The following is a 13,430-nucleotide window of genomic DNA, read 5'->3' as shown; positions in this document are numbered from 1 at the left end:
TGGGGCACGTCCTGAAAACTTAGCTCTAATGAGCAAATGATGTCTGCTTTTATGCCTGGATCACAAACCCTGTACAGCTTCACTGAAGCACAGTAATAGCTCTGTGTGAGTGTGTGTGTGTGTGTGTGTGTGTGTGTGTGAGAGAGAGAGAGAGAGAGAGAGAGAGAGAGAGAGAGAGAGAGAGAGAGAGAGAGAGAGAGAGAGAGAGAGAGAGAAGCAGACAGGGAGAGACAACTTGTCAGCTCACTTGGGAGCCAGCAGAAGGGTGACCTTCCAAAAAAGTGGACCCCCCAAAAAAGAAGAAACTAGTGTAAGGAGAAAGGGAAAGTTCAGAGACATGGTCTCCATTTTTCAATGCCCTTGAAGTGGAACAAACAGATTGAACACCTCTCTGCACACCCTCTGACCAACTTAGAGCAATAGATAAATGGGCATTCGGGTTGCATATCCTAAGAGGTCTTCAGGAGAAAATATAGCTGCATGTACAATGGAGTTAGAGCCACACTTCCTGGGTTCTGTGGCCTTGGGTAAGTTACCTCACTCCCTTGTATTTATCATAAGAATGAAAGGAATTAATACATAAAAAGCACTTAATAACTCAGGGCACATATTCAAGTGTTTGAATAAAAACATCTTTCCGGGGATTTCGTGCACAAGCTCTTTTCAACTGATAACCTAGTATTGGAATTGTTTTTCTTAAAAGTGATGCTATCAGTCTACAAAAATAAAAATTAAAAAAAAATTTTAAATGATGCTATTAACCCAGCAGCCATTAAAATGACAGTACATTCTTTTCTGTGTTTTCAGAGGCACAGGACTGTTCTTGAAACCTAAGGTCTGGTCTGATATTAATCAGAAAAGTGGAAAAAAATATACCATTTCTGCCCTTCCTCCTACACCCAAATTCAGGTAGTAAATTAAAGGCTGGATATTAGCAATAATAAATATTTTAGTGCATTGTGAGGCAGAGCTAGCTGAAAGGGGCCAAGACATTGTGTCTGTGATCAGACCTGCTCATAATATTATTTCAGCAGCTAACCCAGTGGAGTCCTGAAATTAGAGCAAGAACTAGAGATCAAGAAGCCTTTCTTGGGCTGGGGAGATAGCTCAGTTGGTAGAGTGCTTGCCTTGCAAGCATAAGGCCCTGGGTTCAATCCCCAGCACCACAAAAAAAAAAAGAAGAAGCCATTCTTGGAGACCACCAAATAAGTGTGTTGGCGTGAAGACACTGAAAAGCTCTGGAGAGCTCTGTGTGTACATCTCTTGGTTTTGACCTTGAAATTTTAATTGGGACCCATAACTGGGGCTTGTTTTAGCTATGAATTACTTGCCAAATGGCACAAAATTTATTTGCCTTGCCCCAGTAAATGCTGAATCAAATGACCTCTTAATTTAGCCATCTTGCCACTTGACATCCACTTTCAGAAATTCATGTTTGTAAATTGTCTGTCAGGAATTTGACCCTGTGCCAGATTCACTGGGAGTTAACATTTCAGAACCCCTCTGCAGAGGGGAAATATAATTGAATAATAAACAAATGGGGTGATGATTTCTCAAGCCCAATGGCAAAGTAAAAAGACGTCTATTTCTCCTTTCCAGAAGCTTCTTGGAATCTTCCCAATTTGATATTGCAGCCTCTCTAGGGCAGCTGGCTTCCCAGAGTGAGGAAATCCTGCTTCTAAATGGATTGCATCCAGAGGTCTTCTTTACTGGTACCTCCCCAGAGAAGACTTTTATTTTCACTTGATAAAAGCACATGCCTGTAATCCCAATGGCTTGAGAGGCTGAGGCAGGAGGATCACAAGTTCAAAGCCAGCCTCAGCAACTTCGCGAGGCTCTAAATAACTGAGATCCTGTCTCTAAATAAAATACAAAAAAAAAGGGCGGGGATGTGGCTCAGTGGTTAAGTGCCCCTTCAATCCCCAGTACAAAAAAAAATTCCAGTGTATGCACGCATAATATGTAACAAACAAGGGGGAGTATCCATGTGTGCATGTGTGTACACATCTCAGTCTTTCTAATAACTTGTGTGTCAAATCACCCAGTGAGCTCTTTCAGTCTCAGAGAGGGTAACACCCAAACATAGAGGTTTCTTCAAAGTTACTGATGTTGGGTCCCAGACTGACTCCAGAATGGCAGACAGCTGTCATCAAACAAGGAAATGAGTCAAATGACCTTGAGAAGGTGTGAGGTGCTCTACAAGATTTAGAGCCCTTGCCTACAAAAACTTCACCCAAACGGTCAGTGTGGTGAAATTTTCATTGCACAAATGGAATGTGACAATTTTCAGAGTTAATGATGATTGAACAAGTTGAAAGTGAAAGGCAAACTTCTCAGGCTGTGGGAGGCTGGCTGTTTGATCATCCCATGGCGAAATGAACTTGCTGTTTGACCACAAGCAATAAAAAGTTGTCTTTGGTTTCTCAGCTGTAGGACAAATGAGAACCAGGTGTGGGCAGATTTTTAAACAAATGACATGACTAATTGACTTTTCCCTTCTTACCAAAGGGCAGGGTTATTTGTAGTGAGCATTGCTTCTCAATATTTTTACCCTGAGATAAACATACATCTTTTTTTTTTTTTTTTTTTTTTAAAGTGTATCAGTCAAACCTGACTATTTGGGTTAAGGATTAGGAGTATCATTACTTTATTTCTCATTTTTATTCTTTTAATTGCTTTAATCATTACTTTGTTTACCAGCTGGATCTGCCTTCTCATTAAAGCGAGAAAATTCCATAACATTTAATTTCAAAATCGATGGGACAATAACAGCTCTTGTTGCTAGAGGAAGCAGTTTTAAAAGTCATTTATAAATTTTATTTGTCAGCATCTAGATGCCAACATTGGTTGGAATTACTTTAACACCTCCGACTTGCACTTTTCAGCAAACCCTCTCAGCCCTCCATTCACACAACCCTTGGATCCCCTTTACTCCCTTTCTTAAGGCACTTACTTCTCCACTCGTTCTCGTACTCTCCGCAGCCAGCTGTTGGATGTTCATTTTTAAATAGTGAGGAACTCAGGGCTATTGCATATACATAGGCTGCCTTGGAAAGGTTTTTCCCCCACAAGGGTAAATGTCTACTCATATGGCCAAATCAATGGGCTGGTTTTATTAGAATCTCCAAACTGGGTATTCCCTCCCCACTTTGCCATTGACCATCTGTGTGACCATCTGTGTGCCTCTGGTCAGTTTCTCTGAGCTTCGTTGTGGAAGAGGGCGAGCAAGGAGCTCTCCATTACTTCTTTTGGGCTCCATAAGGCTAGAAGTTCTGTTTTAAAACAAACAAGCAAGCAAACAAACTTAAGCACCATAGTGGCATATATCTGTAATCCCAGTGACTTTGGAGGCTAAGGCAGGAGGATGGCAAGTTTGAGGCCAGCTTCAGCAACTTTTTGAGACCCTGTTTCAAAATAAAAACATGAAAAGGGCTGTGGATATAGCTCAGTGGTAAAGCATCCCTGGGTTCAATCCCAAGTATACCCCCCCAAAAAAATCTACACTTAAAATAAGTACATTGTATAATATGTAATTTATACATCAGTAAGTTGATTTTGTGTCTGTCTACTTAACCTTTCTACCTACTTATCTACCTTGCCTATCATTGTATATGGCCAAGATGTCTTTAGTCTCTTTTGGGGGTTGCATTACAAATTTTATACCCTAAATAGTTTTTTGCTGCGAAGTAAGCCAGTAAAACAAGAGCTAGTTTCAACCTAAGAGAGCTATGTTGCAGTCATCTAGTTTAGTCAGATGTGGATGAATTTCTGCCATAGTCCAGCTAATGCAAATCTCATAAGGTCTGTGTCCAATTGTGCAAAACTTGGAAGCATTCAAAACATTCACAGTGAAAAGGAAGAGCAGTTCAAACAGACATGCATTTCTTACCTCCACAACTAGCTTCTCCCATGAAGTCTGCATGGGTTTTCTTGATGATGGAAAATTGCACCCGTGGCAATTTGTAAGATGGATTATCCCCAAGAATAATGACCCACTAGAACACAGTAAATAGATATCCACTAACCATAAAAGGATTCACTGAATGACCGGCTGGGGTGGTTTTATGGTCTCCTTCCTGCTCATTTTTAGTTTTCCTCATTTCTCTCTGTAAGGCGAACTCTGATACCATTCTTTTATAACAAAGGGTAAAATACAACAAGCCAATAAAAATACAATGATTCATCCCCCAAAATGTGTGCCTCAACTCCAGCCTATTGCCATGATTGCATTTCTGATTGGTTTGCAGTTTGCAAAGAACCCCATCTTACTATGTGCAGATAGCATGCATCCCAGCATTGCCCAGAAAACCAATGAAGTTATAGATCAGCCCAACAACGTTGTGATTAAAATGAAACAGCCAGGAAACGGTGGAAATCTGGAAAACAGGCCTCTAGGCTCTGATCTTCCTCTGATGAGGGAGATGTGGTGATTTTTCACGGAGAGGGTGATTAGATTTCCGTATTCCTATTTCCTTTACACAGACCCAGCTGATTGATAAGAATTGTATGAACAATTTAAAAGCTGTTCGCTGTGAGTCAGAGGTTTAGCTAAATTGAAACCAAGTGTTTTCACACATATCAGTTACCCAGAATAATGGGATGTAAAGCTAGGGAGATGAGGATTAAGGATTTTTTCCCTAACTTTTTTATTTATGAATTTTTTTAAGTCACTAGAAGAAAATAGTTCTGAAGTGTGCCCTGGATTCAGTATAATCTCCAGCTACACAACAGAGAGAAAGTGCACACAAAGCAGAGAGAACTGCATACAAAGAAACCACTTGACACTTGCTATTTAGTAGATTCAAGACTTCACTTAACTCCTAATATAGATAGATAGATAGATAGATAGATAGATAGATAGATAGATAGATAGATACTGGATTTAGGTGAGGAACTCTTATTATAGTGTGTTTTGTTTTGATTTTTAATATTCATCCAAGAAAAAACATGAGCTTTTTGTTTCAGAATATTTGCTTTCATCAGCAAACTCTCCCAGCATTGAGGTGATTAGGGAATTATATCATAAGAGATATAAACTGATTCAAGGAGATGCCCAGGCAAGAGGCCCACTATTCCATTCCTCATAGGAAGGTAGACAGGCTTCTTTTTTCCACTCCAACCTGTGAGTGCAGCCCAGCAAAAAAGGTGGCTAGACCATGATGGTAGCCTGTGATAGATGTGCTTTATTGGATAGATACTTCTTTGAACTGAAGAAGGCGAATGCCATTGGGTGGGGTGTGCACTCCCCAGTCCCTCCAGGCTTTGCCTGCTGCTCCCCCACCCCCAGCCCCCTTCTCTGGCTCCCGCTGCCTGTCTACTATTGACCTGTGAGACTCCTGAATTGGATGATTTCTCCCACCTTTAAGGGAGTTCTCTGTGCATTTCTTTCTACAGAATCTTTCTTTCACAGAATTATAGACAGAACTTAATGATCTCCTTCTTGTTGTCCCCACATTACCAGTAGCTGAAAGGGCTGATTTAAAATCAAGGTAAGAGACAATGTACTCATGTGGACAGTGGTAAGAATAACTATGATTACCCTACCTTGCACTTGAGTACGCTCGGGTTTGCTAGCTGAGCATTTCCTTGACCTCTGACAAGGTCACTGAGTGGGCTTCCATCAGACCACGCTGCCTCCATGTGGACTTGTGGCACTAGCCTTTGTGTCAGCAGTTGAGGTGACACGTGTGATGACTGAACCCTAGCAATTCTTGATCCTGAAGTTGTTCAGCCTTGAATATTTCTCTTGGTGTTGGTGGCTAATTTGGCAGTTGCTTCGTTACTTAAAGCTTAGCTACAAAGAAGCTGTTTTAAGGTATCTATTAAATTCACAGCTTGCTTCATTAAAAATCACTTCATTAAAAAAGCAAGCCAACCGAAGTGTTCACATGGCCGTGCCAGATGGAAGTGAGCTGACTGCTCGGTGCCTGTGTTTGCAGCCCATCCACTGCTGGTAAAGGATTAATTTGAAGAGAAAATCCAGTTCCCTACATAAAAAGAATTGCAAGAGCAGGTTCTTTTATTTTCAATTGTACTGATACTTGTAGTTAACTTGGGTTGAAACATGAATTAGAATTCATTCTCAAGAGGATGTGATTCAGTCAGTAGCTGCTCTCCTTGTTGCCCCATGTGAGAACTCCTGCGAAGACAAAACACACACATACAAACACACAATGCAAAGAAACAAAGCACTGAGAATTGTTCCACATGACACTATTTTAATTATTCTATGTTTCAAAAAATAGAGAAGAGGACAAATAGGTGTGTATCCACTTACCCAGAACTAGCAAATGTGAGCATTTCGTGAGCCTCAGACCTTTCATAAGACAGCTTCCTGGGGGCAGAGAAAACATGTCTGTGGAACTCACTAATTCCTTACACATTATCAAATAGGAGATAAGATTTACCCAGGTCTTCTTTAAGCTTCTCTTCTTGGTCAAGAATAAGAGGAAGTCAGTAAAATAAGACAGGCAGTCTTGAAAGGTTCTGGACCCTTTCAGCTAATGCCAAACATAAGAACAAATAGTACAGCAAATGTTGACTGTCAGTGGGTTCATGTCTTTGAAAGGCAATTAAAAGATATTACTTGGTAGTTGGGTGGTGGAGGTAATGGTGTCCCTGGGCTGATGGCAGAAGAGCTTTGTAAAGTACAGTTGAAAAAAGGCAGTGAAATGTCACTGAATGACTACCACTGGCAATCTTCTTTCTCCTGAATCCTGTGAAAATAGCAAGGCACATTTAACCCTCAGAAATTGCCCTGTGCAAGGTATAGGCACCTAGTGGAACCAAAGGGAAACATAAATTGCAGGAGCTCTGTGTGCATTTCTAAAGCTGAGTTATAGAATATACATAGCACTCTGTGTTAAGGGTTTCTTCCAGTTTTGTCAACCAGTGACTTTTAACTCTGAAGAAAGAATACATGGTCTTTAAAAAAATACTGTGAGTTATTGTGAGCAGTACATCATTATAGTTCAATTCTGCCTAATGATTATTATTAGGCAATAGATATTGCCAATACAAATATGGTCATTTGTATTGCTGTATAAATGAGTGATGTGCAGAAGTATCTTCAGTTAAGCAGTGGAAGGTCAGTGGTCTTTTATGAATGACACCGTACTATCCCCTTTTGTACTAAGAACTTCATTTTCCAGACTAGGCATGGATCTTGACTCCAGTCTGGTGGCATTAATTCACTTTGAATTCATTTAGTTTTAGTTTTAAGATGTTCATACCCTAAATTTTTTCTTGAATTATATTTACCCAATTCATCAGCACAGGAGAAATATTATGTGCTATACACTTCGTGTAATTATCATACTTCAACGTCTCAGGTATCTCTGTGAAAACAAACATGTCCCATTTTGTAGATTAGGGAACTGTAACTCTGAGGCATTAAGTCACTCTTCAGAAATCTTGAATGCTTTTGACCTCAGGACTAGTAAAGGATGAGGCAGAAAGAGAATCCAGATCTGTGTGACTCCAGGGCCCACATTCTTCCTACTATATCTGCATCTTAGTCCAGTTGGGCTGCTGTGACAAAATACCATAAACTGAGTAGCTTACAAGCAGTAGAAACTTATTTCTCACAGTTCTGGAGGCTGGGAAGTCCAACATCGGGATGCCAGAAACAGTCCAGTTCTCTTGCGGCCTCTTCCATGCTGCAGGCTGCTGACATCTGGCTATGTCCTCGCATGCTGAAATGAAAAGCTAGCTTTCTGGGGTCTCTTTTATAAGGGCACTAATCCCAATCATAAGGGCTCCACCCAATGACATAATCACTTCCCAAAGACTCTACCTCCTGATGCTATCAACTGACTGTTAGGATTTCAACGTGAATTTGGGAGACACAGACATTCAGAACACAGCACTTGGTTTCTTCCTTCCTGCCTCTTGGTTCTCTCCCTTCCTTTGCTCATTGACACGTGTGTGCACACACAGAGCCAAGGGCTTCTTCACCAATAACCAGCCTTTCCTCAGGGTGAGATGTACTTCAGGAAGAGGAGAGTGAAAAAGTTAGGACTAAAGCCCAGATTTCCTCTTGGTATTGATTGTGTCTATTAAGTCCAGAGCCATTAGGGAGGAGGAAAGAATGGATAGGTGGAACACAGAGGGTTTTTAGGGCAGTGACCCTATTCAGTATGATATCCATGTAGGTTCATCAGTAGTATCATGTGTACCACTCTGGTGGAAGACGGTTTGAGTGGAAGAAACTCAAGATAGAGGCAAGGAACAGATGAAAACTCTGTGCTTTCCATTCAGTTTTGCCACAAATAAAAAGTGCTCTAAAAAATAACATGTCCCAAGCTGGACTAGATTGACTGCTAGGATAGTAGAGTGGCATTTCTTCTCTGTGTCTCTTTAATACTATATTCTAATTGGAAACAAAACTTTGAACTACAATAACCTATAATAGCCAAAAATCTTTCTTTGTTTCCAAGAGACTTTATACATCCTTTCTTTTTGTCTTGTCCAGTTGCTCTTTCTCTGCATTTGAGTTTTTATTTTACTGGGTCATTATGTCACCAATTTCTTCTGAGATTTCTCCCAAAGGAGAGATGTTATTAGGAAGCCTAGTGAACTCAAAGTTGTTAAGAGCCTTGTCCCTCCTTCATGAACGGTTGTAAAGGTTAATCACTCATAATGTGGCTGAACACACTTGTGAGGTAAATTTTTTTAAAGACTGTCATTGAGATCATTTAGATTGGTAATCCTTGTTTTGTAACCCATGAAGGGCAACACTGATTTTTCTTTGAATTATTTGTATAATTGCCTCTATTCTTTGCTTTGCTATCTTTGACAAATGCAGCAGATTTGGGGAAAAATAAGAAGAGACTCCATCAGGTCTCTGAGTCCTCCGGCTTTGTCTTCCTTTCCATTTTTCCCCTAAATCATGTATTTGGGTGCCATGCCTGGACACTGCCCGCCTTCACGGTTGAAGAGATAGGGACCCTGTGAGATTGTCTGGGATAAAACTATTGCTTTGCAATCCATTATTACTGAGTTAGAGAGATTTACACTGTGATGGATATGTGAGAAGAAAGTATGTTGTGCTTTTATAATGCAAAAAGGGGGGAAAACTTAAGCTTTTAGTTTGGGATTCTGAAAAGTAAATTTAATCCTTAGATGTGCTGCTTATGAAACTGTATAAGGATCGGTTTGTGACAATTGAGGTCAGATTAGGAGAAGAAAACAAATATTTTATACTTGTTATTTTGTCATTGCTTCACCTCCAGCAACACTGTTAGAAATGAAAAGTTGGAACAAGTAGTGAGGTTCGAAATCTTTTAGGGCTCTGAGGGAAAATGCCTAATATAGTTAATATGAAATCCGGGCAAGTTAGGAGCAGCAGAAAAGTTGTAAAACAGAATTTATAGACATTTAAGAACTTCAATCTTAGAAGAATCAGTAAAAGTAGAAATTGGGAGATGAAGGGAAAATAGCCACCATCTTAGAAAATAATGCTTCTGTTCCTCACAATCCACCTAGTTGCTGTTTAAGTTACACAGCCAGCAGTGATGGGAGTAAAGTCATAAGAGATGGAAGTAATAAATGGCTCCAATATTTTTCTAAATACTGACTCATCTGCTTAAAATCTGTCTCTTAAATGTTGAACCCCAGAAGTCATTCATTTATCAGAATATACACATTTTCAGCTGCTTGTAAGATGCACGTGGTACATATCCGAAAAATCACCTGATTAGATGAAGATGTGGCAAGGCAAAAGGAAATACCTGTATGAGGGAATTTGTGCAAGATGGGCAGGGGGTGGGGGGAGGGGTCCTCAGGAAAATTGACAGGACACTTCAAATTTAGTTTTTGAACCATGGGGTTTTCCAGGGTCAGATTTTTTTTTAACAGCTTTATTAAGATATAATAATTACCATACCACACAACTCCCTATTTTAGGTGTACAACTCAGTGGCATTTGGTGTATTCAGAGTTGTACACCCATACCAAAATCAGTTTTAGAACATTTTTGTCACCCCAAAAAGAAACCTCACACACCTCCACTTTTATTCTCCCATTCCCTACCCCCATCCCTGGGCAGCCGCTAATCTACTTTCAATCTCTATGAATTTGCCTCTTCAGGACACTTCCTGTAAATGGACTCCTCCAGGATGTTGGTCTTTGCAGCTGGCTTCTTACATTTAACAGAGTTTGCAAGGTCCAGTCTCAGATTTTATAGAAAATGCATCCTAAACTTCCTTGCTGTAATTGTACTTTTTATAATGATTCTTTATATTTACTTTGACAGTCCTTTTCCTACCAGTTATCATCTCCTGAGGTCTTCACCTGTGCCACTGTTCTGGGCACAGTAATGCTCTCCTTTTCTTTTTTTTTTTTTTTTTTTTTTTTTTTTATTTTATTGTAAACAAATGGGATACATGTTGTCTCTCTCTTTGTACATGGCGCAAAGGCATACCATTTGTGTAATCATAAATCCACATACAATAATGTTGTTTGATTCATTCTGTTATTTTTTCCCCTTCCCCCCCACCCCTCCCATCCCTCTTTACCCTCTATACAGTACTATCTTCCTCCATACTTGCCCCCCTCCCTAACCCTAACTCTAACCCTAACACTAACCCTTCCCTCCCCCCCATTATGTGTCATCCTCCACTTATTAGCGATATCATTCGTCCCTTGTCTTTTTGAGATTGGCTTATCTCACTTAGCATGATATTCTCCAATTTCATCCATTTGCCTGCAAATGCCATAATTTTGTCATTCTTTATGGCTGAGTAATATTCCATTGTGTATATATACCACAGTTTCTTTATCCACTCGTCAATTGAAGGAATGCTCTCCTTTTCATCTTCGTACAAACATTTTCGTTTTAAAGAAATGAGGGAACCGGCACAAGGTTGACAGTGGTTCCCCTCCTGAAGTTTTACTTTCTCCCTATCACAGCTTATGTAATGCAACCCCATTCATTGTTTACTCTTACTTTATATAAATCATTTGTACATTGCTTTTTTAATATTATCCAAATTTTTGCCATCCTTCTCAACAAGGGCCCTTTTCTTCCATTAGGCCCATTACTTTTATTCTTCTGTCCTATACCATCTAAAACTACACATTGCATTTTTTTCAATCTCACATTTTGTTCCCAACTTTGATTTTCTACTTCAGGTGGAGAGGTAAACAGGGTCTAAGGGAAAATAATGATTCACAAAAGGCAATCAAATCCTGTTGCCCATATTCTCAAATTCACCAAATCTCACAGTTGGAATGGACCAAGTAGTATCCCTAGCTATTTCAGAAATGCTCCCAGTGACTCTTACCCTTTCCTGGGTCTCAGATATGCTTGAGAATCTGCTAAAAGCTTGAACTCCCTATCCTTGAAATGCAGGCATACAGTGGTCAAATACAGGTTCAGAGGGGTGGAGGAGTGAAGCCCTACCCCCGTGTCAAGGACCCCGGTCTAGAAAAAGTTATGTAACCACAAAGGGACATGGAGATTAGTGTTTTCTATGCTCTAAAATATCTGAAGCTTGAAAAGAGTAGCTCTAGCACTTCATTGCCAATCCCCTCTTCCATGAGAAGACCACATTATACTTCGGTGTGCACCACAACTGTGTGTGATTTGTTAGTCTGAAAAGAATATTCGGTGATTCAGTTATGCACATATACAGAGACTGAGCTAGTTATTAACTTAAGTTCTTCCATGGTTGGCTTGGTTTTGTCATGGAGACACCTGGAGGGCACATGTCTCAGAATCACTCAAGCTCAAAATGTCTCTGTCTCTCCCAGCTGGAGTAGAGCTTTCCCACAGACAACAACTGTTCATCCAGCCAGTCTCCTGCATGTCCTTCTGAAAGTGCAGTTCCCCATGTCATGACTCATGTCATTTGAGATGCTACCCCTTACTTCTTAAGCATGTTGTTAGGGTTTGAATCTTAGCTATCTCCCAAAAGTTCATATGTTAAAGGCTAGGTCACCAATGCAGCAGTGTTCAGAGGTGGGAGCTTTGCGAAGTGACTGTATCATGAGGGCTGTGACCTCATGAATTGATTAATCCATTTATGGATTCATTGCCTAATAGGTTTTGGAGGAGGAGCTTTGTTATAAAAGTGAGCATGCATATGCTCACACGCTTTCTCACTCTCTCCCTTTCTCTCTTTCTCCCTTGCTCTCTCCCGCTTTCTTTCCTTCCTGTGCACCATGAGATCAGCAGCCTTGCTACACTATGTGCTCACACCATGGAGTTCTGACTCACCATAGGTTTAGAAGCATTGGAGCCAGCTGACCATGGACTGAAGCCTCTGAACTGTGAGCCAAAATAGACATTTCTTCTTTTTAAATGATTTTTCTCAGATATTTTGTCACAGTGATAGAAAGCTGACTAACACAAATGTCTTCTCTGAGGACCACTCCATGAGTTTTGTTAACAAAGGGTTCTACAGCCATTGAACATAAATCAAGATAAGAAATATGATGGAAATAGTGTTGTCACAAGGATTTATCTTCACCTGGTCATCTGCTACTCTGGGTACTATACCCAATGAAAGATATTCAGATATTGCAGAGAAACAGTAAAAATGGATGGCTAGACAGGAAGAAAGAGATTCTTTGACCTAGATCTGAGGAGACTAATGAGGGGGATATCTGAAATATTGAAAATCATGAGCAGTTTAGACAATGTGAGCATAGCATGTTCCAAATTGCTTGTATGAGGGAGAGCTCCCTTTGAATTTGAGGACAGAAAGTTTTGAACAAAAATGAGGAGGTTCCCCCACTGCAGCAGCTCATGAACTGAAGCCATGGCCATAAGTGGAGCCTTGGGAGAGTCCGAATTCACTCATTGCTAGGATGTGTCCAATGTCCATAAGACTCTTAAATATTTGTGTCTCTTTTTGGCAGAAAAATTTCTTTGGCAGAACCAAAGAAATCATGAAACTAAAAATTCCTCCACCTAGCAGAAAATTCCCCCTTTCCAGAGTGTTCTCATTCTTACTTACTTTGGAAGTATGTGGCCAGAAAGCCTCATCTGTCCTCTAGCTTACACATGTATTGTATTTCATTGAATCTGTACCTCATTTTGCTTGGATAGTGTTCTTACATTCTCACTATACCTGAGGGACACAGATTTTTAATGCAGGTCCTGCATTTTGAGGACCTGGCTTTGAATTTTATTTCTTCCTCTCTATTCCTATATTCATCCCCAATTATCAAAATAGGAATTTGTTATCCTTTTTGTATTATTTCTTACACTCTCATCTTCTGTCCAGTGTTCCATGTATGGCTCTCACTTGGTACACTGCCCTGGTACCTTAACCCCACAATCCATGCTTCTGCTGGTGGTAATCAGACATTCAGATGCCTGGACTCCAACAGCAGGCCAGCAGAGTGGACACCAAATAATAGTAATTATGTAGTTTGGATGATCAGGGGGCCAGTAAGGGTCAATGTAAAGCAGAATTGGGAGT

General features: G+C 40.2%; 1 protein-coding gene across 2 annotated transcripts in view; it reads left to right on the top strand.

Annotated features, from left to right (window-relative positions):
* The window catches only part of MARCHF3 (membrane associated ring-CH-type finger 3), a 180,040-nt gene that overhangs the window by 147,721 nt on the left and 18,889 nt on the right, over positions 1-13,430 (top strand). The gene's annotated exons all lie outside the window — the stretch shown is intronic.

This window comes from Sciurus vulgaris (genome assembly GCF_902686455.1).
Source record: "Sciurus vulgaris genome assembly, chromosome: 6".
Taxonomy (NCBI): Eukaryota; Metazoa; Chordata; class Mammalia; order Rodentia; family Sciuridae; genus Sciurus; species Sciurus vulgaris.
The sequence above is the reverse complement of the archived record's forward strand: the minus strand, read 5'-3'. Positions and strand labels throughout refer to the sequence as shown.